Source organism: Medicago sativa, chromosome 4 (genome assembly GCF_051527215.1).
Source record: "Medicago sativa cultivar Bolivia chromosome 4, Bolivia_mono, whole genome shotgun sequence".
NCBI classification, from domain to species: domain Eukaryota; kingdom Viridiplantae; phylum Streptophyta; class Magnoliopsida; order Fabales; family Fabaceae; genus Medicago; species Medicago sativa.
In genome coordinates, this window is record NC_140752.1 from 32,127,558 (window position 1) to 32,137,872 (window position 10,315).

Consider the following 10,315-nt stretch of genomic DNA (forward strand, 5'->3'; position numbering starts at 1 on the left):
TCCTGCACGTCGTCCAATTCATACAAATACGTAGGCGGTAAACCAAACGATCATTGGGGGTTAGATACTAATCCACATAATAAACATATAATCAAACATATAACATTCAAGGATTTCGAGCATAACACATATACATACTCACCACTCCTAGAATACTATCATCATATAAATAGTATCTTCAATTCAATACAAATCATGATATCATACTTCTATCATAACATATCAAGCATATTCATTCCTAAATCAAATCATCATGAAAATCTCATTATCTTAACAACATCAATCAATACAAGAATTTCCCACCTCATTCTTTATTTAGCTTAATTATAAAACTACACCAAACTCATCATTTAGGAGATGTAATCATACATGCAACTTCACTCATTTTACATAAAGCACATATTTCACATAATGCATATAATTCATCTAATTCACATCAATCATATAGATCACATAAACTCTTGCCTAATCAACACAACAATTACAATTCATCATTACAAAAGTATGGGCAAGGAAATCATCATCATCAAAGAAATCACCTAGTCAAATGTATATGATTCACACTTCATTACTATAACCAAATGACTATCATCAATTAAAATCACCAAGTGTACAAGCATCAACAAAGATAGCAAACATCAACATGGACACATCTCCACAGAATTCACATAATCACAATACTCACCAAATTTCACCAATGCATAAATTCACCAAGTCACATAGTCAAGTATGACACGTTTCACCAATTATCAAGTGCATGCAATGTTCTAGACTCCTCTAGATGCATGTGTTACCAACTTTAGATTCAGATATAATTTTACCGAGATTACACTACGTAATCCCCTCCAATTATGTACTAACATAGCTCCCTCCGGCAATATTCTAATATAACTCCCTCAAGTTATGTTCTTCACATAAAGACTCGACATGACTATGAATGCATGGACATACAAGTAAATACTCGACAATGCAAAATTCATAACACCATATTATATAACCCCTCCATCATATAATATCCTCACAAAAAACCCACCATTGCATTATCAAGCATTTACATCCATACAAATCAACAAGTCATATTCAACAAAGAGTCGTCAACAGATCCATCATCAACAATTATCACCTCAAGGAAACAATAACGTTTCACAATCACATTTTTGCAAAAAAGACGGACAACTATCCACATCATGACAATCCTCATATTAAACACCCAACCATCATTGATCCATTCTGATTTTATTCTATCATCATGAATACAAAGCCATTTGCAATTTATCCGATCATAAAACCTCATTTTGACAAAGTTCGCCTATTTTCACAAAAATCGTCTTTTTTCAAATAATTCACCGAAACAAGGCATTCATGCTAAAACACATAAACAAAGCATTTTCATATATTAGATAATATCACAGTAGTTCATACATATCAACATCATAACTCAATTCCAGTTATTTCTAAAAATTCACTAAGTTCGTCTCATTTTCTCATTTTTCAAAAGAAATTCATTTTCAAAGTAAGGCTAAGTTCTAAGTCCACATACTTCTTGCATAATCATTCTAAACTCATTTTACAGAAAACAAATCATAAACCCATCATTTTATTTAAGAAAAAGAAGTTTCGAAAAATTTACGTTCTTGACCAATTTCAACTAAGTTTCGTTTCAATTCATAAAAGTCAGTTCAATCCATTCCAATTGATGTTCCAGTAGGTTTCTAAATGAAAACAGCAATCAAATACATCAAAAGAAACACTTATGGGTGTCAAGAACTACCTCCATCTGCCTAGGACTCCCAAAATCATGGGTTCTGTCCTGGACAACTCGCCACGGTGTAGCCTAGCTCGCTTGGTAAGTTACACCAGACAGGGGAACCCAGATTTTGGGTTCCTCTCGGGAACTCACTCAAATTTTTCATAAAAACCCTAATTTTGATCCCCTTTGACCCAAATTCGTTTCCCAAACTTTGTTATTATTTAACATACATCAAAAGACAAACAAAACACTTACAAACATGAATTCATACCTCATTTCATCACAAAATCAACTTCAAACTCATTTTTCACCAAAAACTCAAATTTTCACAATTTCATTCAAACTTCTCAAACAAAAACAACAATTCAAACCCCAACATCATACAAACATATATAATCATTTATCAAGTGAATTTAGACATGTTTGAACAATAATCACTCACAAATTCGTGGTTTACACTTAATTGAGCAAAAATCACCAAAACAACTTATTTCAAACTTCAATTATGAACTTGAACACATAAACACATCAATTCCATGAAATTTAACATACCCATAATTACTCATTAATTAGGAACATGAAATTCAACATCAAAAATCACAAAAATTTTAATTCACACAAAAGCACTAATGACCTATAAGCAAAAAGATGAGATTATAGCTTATTAGATGAAATAGTTCTAACCCCCTTACCTCAAAGCTTCAATTCCACTAGTTATGGCTTCACTCTCCCCTCTAGCTTCCAATCTCTAGATTTCCTCTTCTTCAAGTTCTTCCTCTTCTCTTCTTCTCTCTATCTTCCCACTTTCTCTCTCTAGCCTCTCTTTGTTATGAGAATGAAATGTTCTAACCCTAATTTCCCTTCATGAGTTAGATGGTTGTTATTTTGACATTAAATGTTTTCTAGAAACACATGGAAATGACCAAAAAACCTATTGGTAGTTAACTACCACTGATTTTCTAGTTATAAGCCATCGGTAGTTAACTGTCGATGCGGGCATTTACATATTTTACTTGTGTTTTTAGGAAGTTTTCGTTGTTAGAAAAGCAATTTTCCATGAGTTAAGTATATATACACTCTCCAATGGGATAGGTTTATAATATTCACAATTGACCTAAAACTCTTACTAACAAATTCTAAAAACTTACTACTCATCAATTCGCTAAAATATCGAATAATTACCATCTCAAAATAATTACCTCAATTCATTAGTAACTTAGTAAAAATAACTATTCTCACCAGAGCGTTTAAAATAACCTCCCAATAAAATTACTAGTTTACCCTTACTCATCAAATGACCAAAATATTCCTTAGTAAAAAGACCAAAATACCCTTCTAGGCTAAAAACTCACTAATCCCAATCCAAATAGACACATAAACAAATAAGCACATATAGACACACATAAATACATATAATAAATAATTAAAATAATTCTAGCTAAAAACGGGATGTTACAAAAAGGAAGATTGTTCCTTTTCCCACACTCCAACTTTCTCACGCACCCTATTCGAATTATAACATCCTAAAAAATGGAGGGTTTTTTAGAGTTTTTTTAATGTGTTTTACGCTTCTCAAATTATATAATCTGAAATCGGGGGGACATGCAAGAAATCAGTTGGGGGAAAAGAAACAATTAGAAAGAAAAAAAAGAGTAGAAATGCCAATTTTGACCCGGTCCCATGGATTAGCCCACTTTTGGGTTGGTATGAGCTTTGAAAGGAAATTATACCCTATATCCATACGTTCATAACTTCACCCCAACAAATCATCGATAATTTCATAATTCCCCTCTTTATCATTTAAGGGTCTTGTTAATGAGTGTTCCGAGACATTGATTTCCAAGACATTGATTACATGCATTTTCATAAATACTTACCACTTATGATCCTTAAAGATTGCCTCGGGGAACTTGTTAACATTTTCCTTTAATTTTTTACACCCATATTCATTCATTGTAATTTTTTTTGAGATTTTGGAAAACTCATATGCATTCTTCCGGTTTGTTGATTTTACTGGAAAAGTTCAACAATGATTTATTTACATTGATTCGATTTAGATATTCTTACATTGAAAACTTGTTTAAACTGAATTGAATCATTGATTTTTATGTTGGAAAAAAAATACTGACTTGATTCGTAAGTTTTATATTTGGAACATGACAACACAAACACATTTGGGTAAAAGTTAATCTTCGGTTGTATTAGAAAAAAATAAATTAATCTTTAGCAAATCTATTTTACCGATTTAGACAAAATTTGATGATATGAATTTCCAAAAATAAATAAATTATAATATGAATTGATAGAGTGAATTATCACGTCAAATAATTGAAACCAAACCTAACTACAATCAGATCATAACTTCAAATAGATTTTTCCCAGTCCCATGGATTGGCTCAATGTGTTTTAGGCTAGACCAGGACAACAAATATGTGGCCTAATGAGACTTGGATTGGATCGACCTAACCCTTTTTTCTCAAGAGATTTACTTTTCCCACCCTGTGCCCTTCCTCGCGCGCCCTATTTTTTTCCAAAATTACCCTCGGATCATTTCGGATTTTATAATCCGGATACGTCCGGATTGTATAATCCGGAGTTCACCAGTACACAGAACTAAAACAGATTTGCATTTCATTGTGGTTTTTATCATTGGTTTTCAATAAATCATTATATATGTATGTTTAAAAGGCAATTAACTTAAATATTATATCAAAAAGTGATTATATATATATATATATATATATATATATATATATATCATTATACCAAAAAATAGTTGAATTTATATCATTACACATTACACTTAATGATATACATTTCAACTAAACTAATGATATATATCTAATCTACGGCGCCGAAAGATCAATGGAGCTATCATCATTTTCAGCCTTCACACCAGGACCAGGACCAACAGGACCAACGCTTTCATCGGGATCAAGATTTTCAATAATGTACAATTCTTCATCATCTTCTACCACCGCTTGACCCGCCGCCCGACTTAGCTCATTATAATGTACAATTCGGCTGGCATATCTATCAGGCCAGCTGTCTGCATCCTCTCGATGGTGTTGTCTCCATAGGTTGCAAGTGGAAGGAATCGGACAATCATCCTTCAATTTCAATGCCATAAAATGGTTGTCATTCACATATGCTAGACAGAACAACGGAGAAATACTTGGCGGCGGCGGTGGACCACATAGAGGGAAATAGGTTGCCGAGCGCCCTAACCCAATGGACAACACAACAACCGCTTGGTTGAATTTCTGTGCGATGAGGAAACCCATATCCAGCATTGTCATCCATTTATCCCATGGTGCATTGCCAATACCGGCGTAGGATAGAGCGTCTAAGACCTCTTTATACCGCCTATCTTTAATCATCCTTCGATAGCGGGCATTTTCTACACCGATAAGCTCTTTGTAAAGGTTGTACCGGACTAATGTGTGATCATCAACAGTCAAGTTACGTAGGACCGCAACTGCTCGGAACCCACAATGGCCATCACCGGGTACATCCGTAACATTTTCAATAAAGTCATGCATCCAAATTGGGATTTGGTCTTTCTGTGGTATGTGGACTTCAACGGGTGTTGGCTTCTTCGGATTTTTTGGAATTGGCTTAGGAGGAGTAGGAGACATGTTGCTCTTTCGTGCACTCTTTCTACTCGTCCCTGTTGACCGTGTCTGTGAACCCTGTGTTTCTTGCTCCTGGGAGTCAACAATCTCCCATATGGAAGGGGACCGCCTTGTCAATTGGATGCTTTGCTTATCTTTCTTTGGAGCTCCTTTGGTGGTGACCTTATTCGACGGTGGACGCATATAGGTGGTTTTCGGTAAAACAAATTGTCGGAATTGTTCTTTCAAATGCACCTTCATGTTGTAATCGGCGTCCTTGAACCAGGCCTACAATGTGTAAAAAACAGTCATTTTGGTTGTTGATGGAAAATAGTCAGAAACATGCATTATGTTACCACTACTGATACCGTCCAGATTTTATATTCTGAAATACATACGTTAATCTGGATTATAAAATTTGGAACTTCCCGATACACCTTTGCATGAGCCTTAAATGCTCTTGCATGGGGCGTAAATGCTGCCTCTCCGGATTATATAATCCGGAACCCATCAATTATGTCCGGATTATATAATCCAGATTGCACTAGTACAAAATACAAAAACAGAAATCTTGGGTAGAACATAAACTGACACAGTTTTGAAAAAAAAATACCTGGAGAATATCCCATTCTGGCAATAGAGAAATGTCTGCTTTTTGAAGCTTCAGGTCTACCTCGTACTCGAACCTCAACCTCTTCCAGTGGGTGTGAATTTCTTCCAAACGGAGGGCAGTGCCGTTCTTGATCTTCAAAGCTATCATACACGCACACAGTAATCCGTAAGTGATCAAACTCAAACAACCACATCTTGATTTATCCGTGCCAATTTCAAGTGCTTTATTATACTCTACTACGAGATGATGCAAAGGTTCCCTTGCAATGTTCCGGATCAACCTAGACCACAACACCTTGTCTTTGAACCGATGTTCAAGCATGATAATGCTCGTCTGAAATGAAGCATGTATTGCGGTATGTTGCAACTCTAGCATGTCATGAACGGATTTCCAGTTTGTACTCAAATCACCCATACTACTACTCAGATACTTTTTCAACCGAGCGTGTGCAGATTCAGCTCTGTTTGTTGTAGTATTCCCCATATGAAGGTTTTTGTCAACCCAAAACCTCACAAACTTCTCCTTAACCGGATCCAAAATTGTCTTTTCAACATAATCCAAAAACACAGGAAACTTTCGCATACAACTTTGAACCGGGTCCAATTTTCAATATATGCTTCCTCCGTTTCGGAGTCAACAATATCCAACCATACAACCATCACAATCTTCACCACCAAAGCAGGCTTGATCGCTTCCCCATTCTTGCCTTTGACATCCTTCACTTTGCAATCCAATTTACACTTTGCTCTCACATTTTGTCCAATGTGATATGAGCACAACATAGTAGTAGCTTTAGGGAAAACCTTTTCCACATCATTGATCAAATCATTGTCTCAATCAGTCACAACTACTTTGGGATAGAGATGATCACAACTACTTTGGGATAGAGATCTTTGGAGTACAACATCTCACGACACCTCCTGTAACGCCCATACTAAACGTATCTAGAAAGTTTAGCATTTGTATTAACTTGATACTGGATACATTAAAATTTACAACTTGAATACATATCTAACATCATATCATAATCATGATCATATCGTATCATACATAGTCATATTCATTCATTCATGCATTCATTCATTAGGTTAGATGTTAGCATTGAACAAACATTCATTATCTTGGTTCATTGTACGAAGAGCCCCGGGTGGCGTAACCCCGAGTACAATCCCATACATGACCGATGAAAACCTAGCTAAGGTACATCGGACTCCCTTAGTGAAGTGCGAGCCCCCCTTGCAGAGCTTATCCCGTTCCCATGGCGAAAACTTCTCGGGTCCCAACCTGGCGTGGATCGCAAGAGACACGACACCTACATCTTACATAAACTCTCAGTGAAGTGCGGGCCCCCCATGCGGGGCTTATCCCGTTTCCCTGGCGAGAAACCCCTTGAGATCCCAACCTAGCATGGATCACAAGAGACACAACACCTACATGATACATTATAGTCTTAGTCTTATTCATTCATGAAGGGTTAAACCTATACATGCTTACTCATTTACCTCAGATCCTTGATCGATCCGATTGGTGGTAAACTACATAATTGCTCACACTTATTCATGTGTGAAGGGATTAACTTAAACATGCCTGCTCATTTACCACGGGTCCGTGAATCTACCCGATTAGCGGTAAAATACCTACACAGACATTCTTATTCATAGTGAAAGGATTTTCTTATCAATTCACGGCTTATCATGCTTGCATAGTCATTCTTGTTCATGCGCGAAGAGTATACACTAATCACTTCGCGTCTTGACATACATAGGGTTCTTGGTTAGCATTCTAGTTCTCGACAAGCTATGTCGAGGCTCTACATTCATCCCCATAATTAAAGATTAGTTTACTACCCGACTTATATCATATCGTTTCTCTCGCATGCCATGCAATACTAAATGAGTTAAATACTTGCTTCTTTCCCAAGAAAATCCTTTTAAAGATTATCCAAGAGGACCTTGGTTTGAGGGGTTTACTTTTGTAAAAACATCACAGAGAAAACCCGACACGAAGCTGCCAAAAACTGCCTAGAACGAGCCAACAACACGTTTTGGTGCTGTCAGCTCGCCATGGCGAGTATACCATGTGTTCTGTGGTCTAGCTCACCATGGCGAGTCCTAGCTCGCCCCGACGAGTTGTGACAGTTCAGAACTTGCAAAAATGGCATTTCTAGCTCAAAAACCTCAAAACCAAGTGACCCAAAGTATATTTTAACTCTATGGATCATAGGATACCTAAAAAACATTCATATAGCAAGTATTTACATGTTTATCAAGCATAGCATGAAAAGGGCAACTAATCGCAATACACAAAACCCTAGTATTCATGTTTTCCTTACAAAGTTAAACACATAATCCCAAGGGTGGGAAAACTATCTATAGAACTCACCCAACATGATCTGCACTTGATTCCCAAGCTTCCAAGCATCACCTTCACTTCACAACATTCAAACCCTAACTTCTTCAATCTTCCCCTTGTGATGAAAAGAGTGAAATCAAACTAGAACCAAGCTTCCATATGCTTATGATACCATAAGGAAACATTGCTTAACTTGAATCAAGGTTGGATCAATCTTTAGGAAGGGTTGGAGAAGAGAGGGAGGGCGATGGGTAGAGAGAAGGAGGAGAGAATTTCCTTTCTCAAAACCTATAGAGAGAAAGAACATGAAATTATGATGATTTTGGCCCCAAACTTCCTTATATACCCTCTTGTGTGAAAGTACTAAAATACCCTTTGCCTTATCCGCGTTATTCCGACACTGATAATTCAACCTGTGCTTAACTAACATCACGTAATAAACATTTTCCATCATACGTATTTTCCATGAACATTAATTCTCTGACACGTTTAACTGGTAATATTCCATTACTGACGTGTGGGATATTACACCTCCCAAGAGCCCAATAAACATTGTATTGCTTCTCACACATCATATAGGCAAAAGCAATATAGAATATTTTCATGGTAGAGGTGTTACCGACAAACTCAAGTAATGGAAGACGATACTTGTTTGTCTTGTATGTGGAATCCAACACTAGCACCGTGGAGAACGTGTTAAACAACTTGATAGAATCTGGATGTGCCCAAAAAACATCACTGACTTCATCAGAATCATGATACTTCCTACAATGATAAATGTAACCATTATCAACCAAAGACTTCAAGAGATGTTGCATGTCATTCCTCGTATCCCTAATGGACCGCCTATGCTTGTAAGTAGCATTATAAATGTGTTTGATGGTAGTTGAAGTGGTACGGTTCCTCTTCTTTAAGTTGGTAAACATTTGCCTCGGAGGAACGTTTGAATCCACCATCTATTCAAGGTGAACACGTTCATTTGGGTTTAGACGACCGGTAATTTTATGACCTTTCAACACATCTGTCATGTCATGGTTGTGTCTATCATAACCAACTTTGAGGCTCCAATCACCACCAGTCAACAAGTAACCTCTCAGCCACAACGGACACTCGCATTTAACCAAACCAGCTATCTCGCGCCGACTCTTTCTCTTGTACTCGGTGTATGAACCTCCCCTTTCACATATCAAAGTAACAAATGCGCTTCTTCCATTGCTACCGTTATCGGATTTACCAATAACAATGGAAAAACCAAGCTTCCTAGCTTTCTCTCGAACCCACTCCAACAAATCATTCTGTGTTGCAAACTTGTGTTTGGTGGTAAAATGTTCTCACTGGTCAATACAAATAGCAACAACTGGAGGTGGTACAACAGGAGGAATAGGAGGAGAAGCATCCTCTACTTTCGAACCGCCTAGACAAATTTCAAGTTTCGGTAGTGGTGGTGGGGGATTTCCGGAATCATGCGTATCTTCAAGTAAAAGAAGCGGCAACACAATAGGAGGTTCATTCTGAGGTGGATCATCATTTGGGGCATCAACAGGAACAACCATGACTGAAAACAGTGTGAACCAGAGTCAGAAAATGAACACAGTTTCTGCACTGACGCGATTCGGAAATCGTAATCCGGAATGCATGAATACAGTTCGGAAATGTAATTTCCGGAACCAAACGGTACAGATCATGCAGCGTGATCAAAAGTGAATCGCTTAAAAATCGACTAGGGGAAGGTTAATATACACATTACCTTTGCATTCAGACGAAAATGATGATGTTAACCCCCTTTGATAGCCAGATTGCTGCTCCAAACCATATTTTCGCCCTAAATGGAGTGTTTTTTAGAGGTGTAGGGAGTGTTTGTGATAGAAGGTGGTCTCCTTCATGAATTTTAAGACGTTTCGATATGCTATGTCTACCGAAGAAGTTACTTATTGAGGTTAAGTTGTCCCTAAACACATTAAGGATAAATCAAGCTATAGAAATACA

At 37.0% G+C, this 10,315-nt stretch overlaps 1 pseudogene; it reads right to left on the reverse strand.

Moving 5' to 3' along the window:
* Positions 1–4,596: 4,596 nt before the first annotated feature.
* LOC146928797 (uncharacterized) lies at positions 4,597–9,888 on the reverse strand (annotated as a pseudogene).
* Positions 9,889–10,315: the final 427 nt, after the last annotated feature.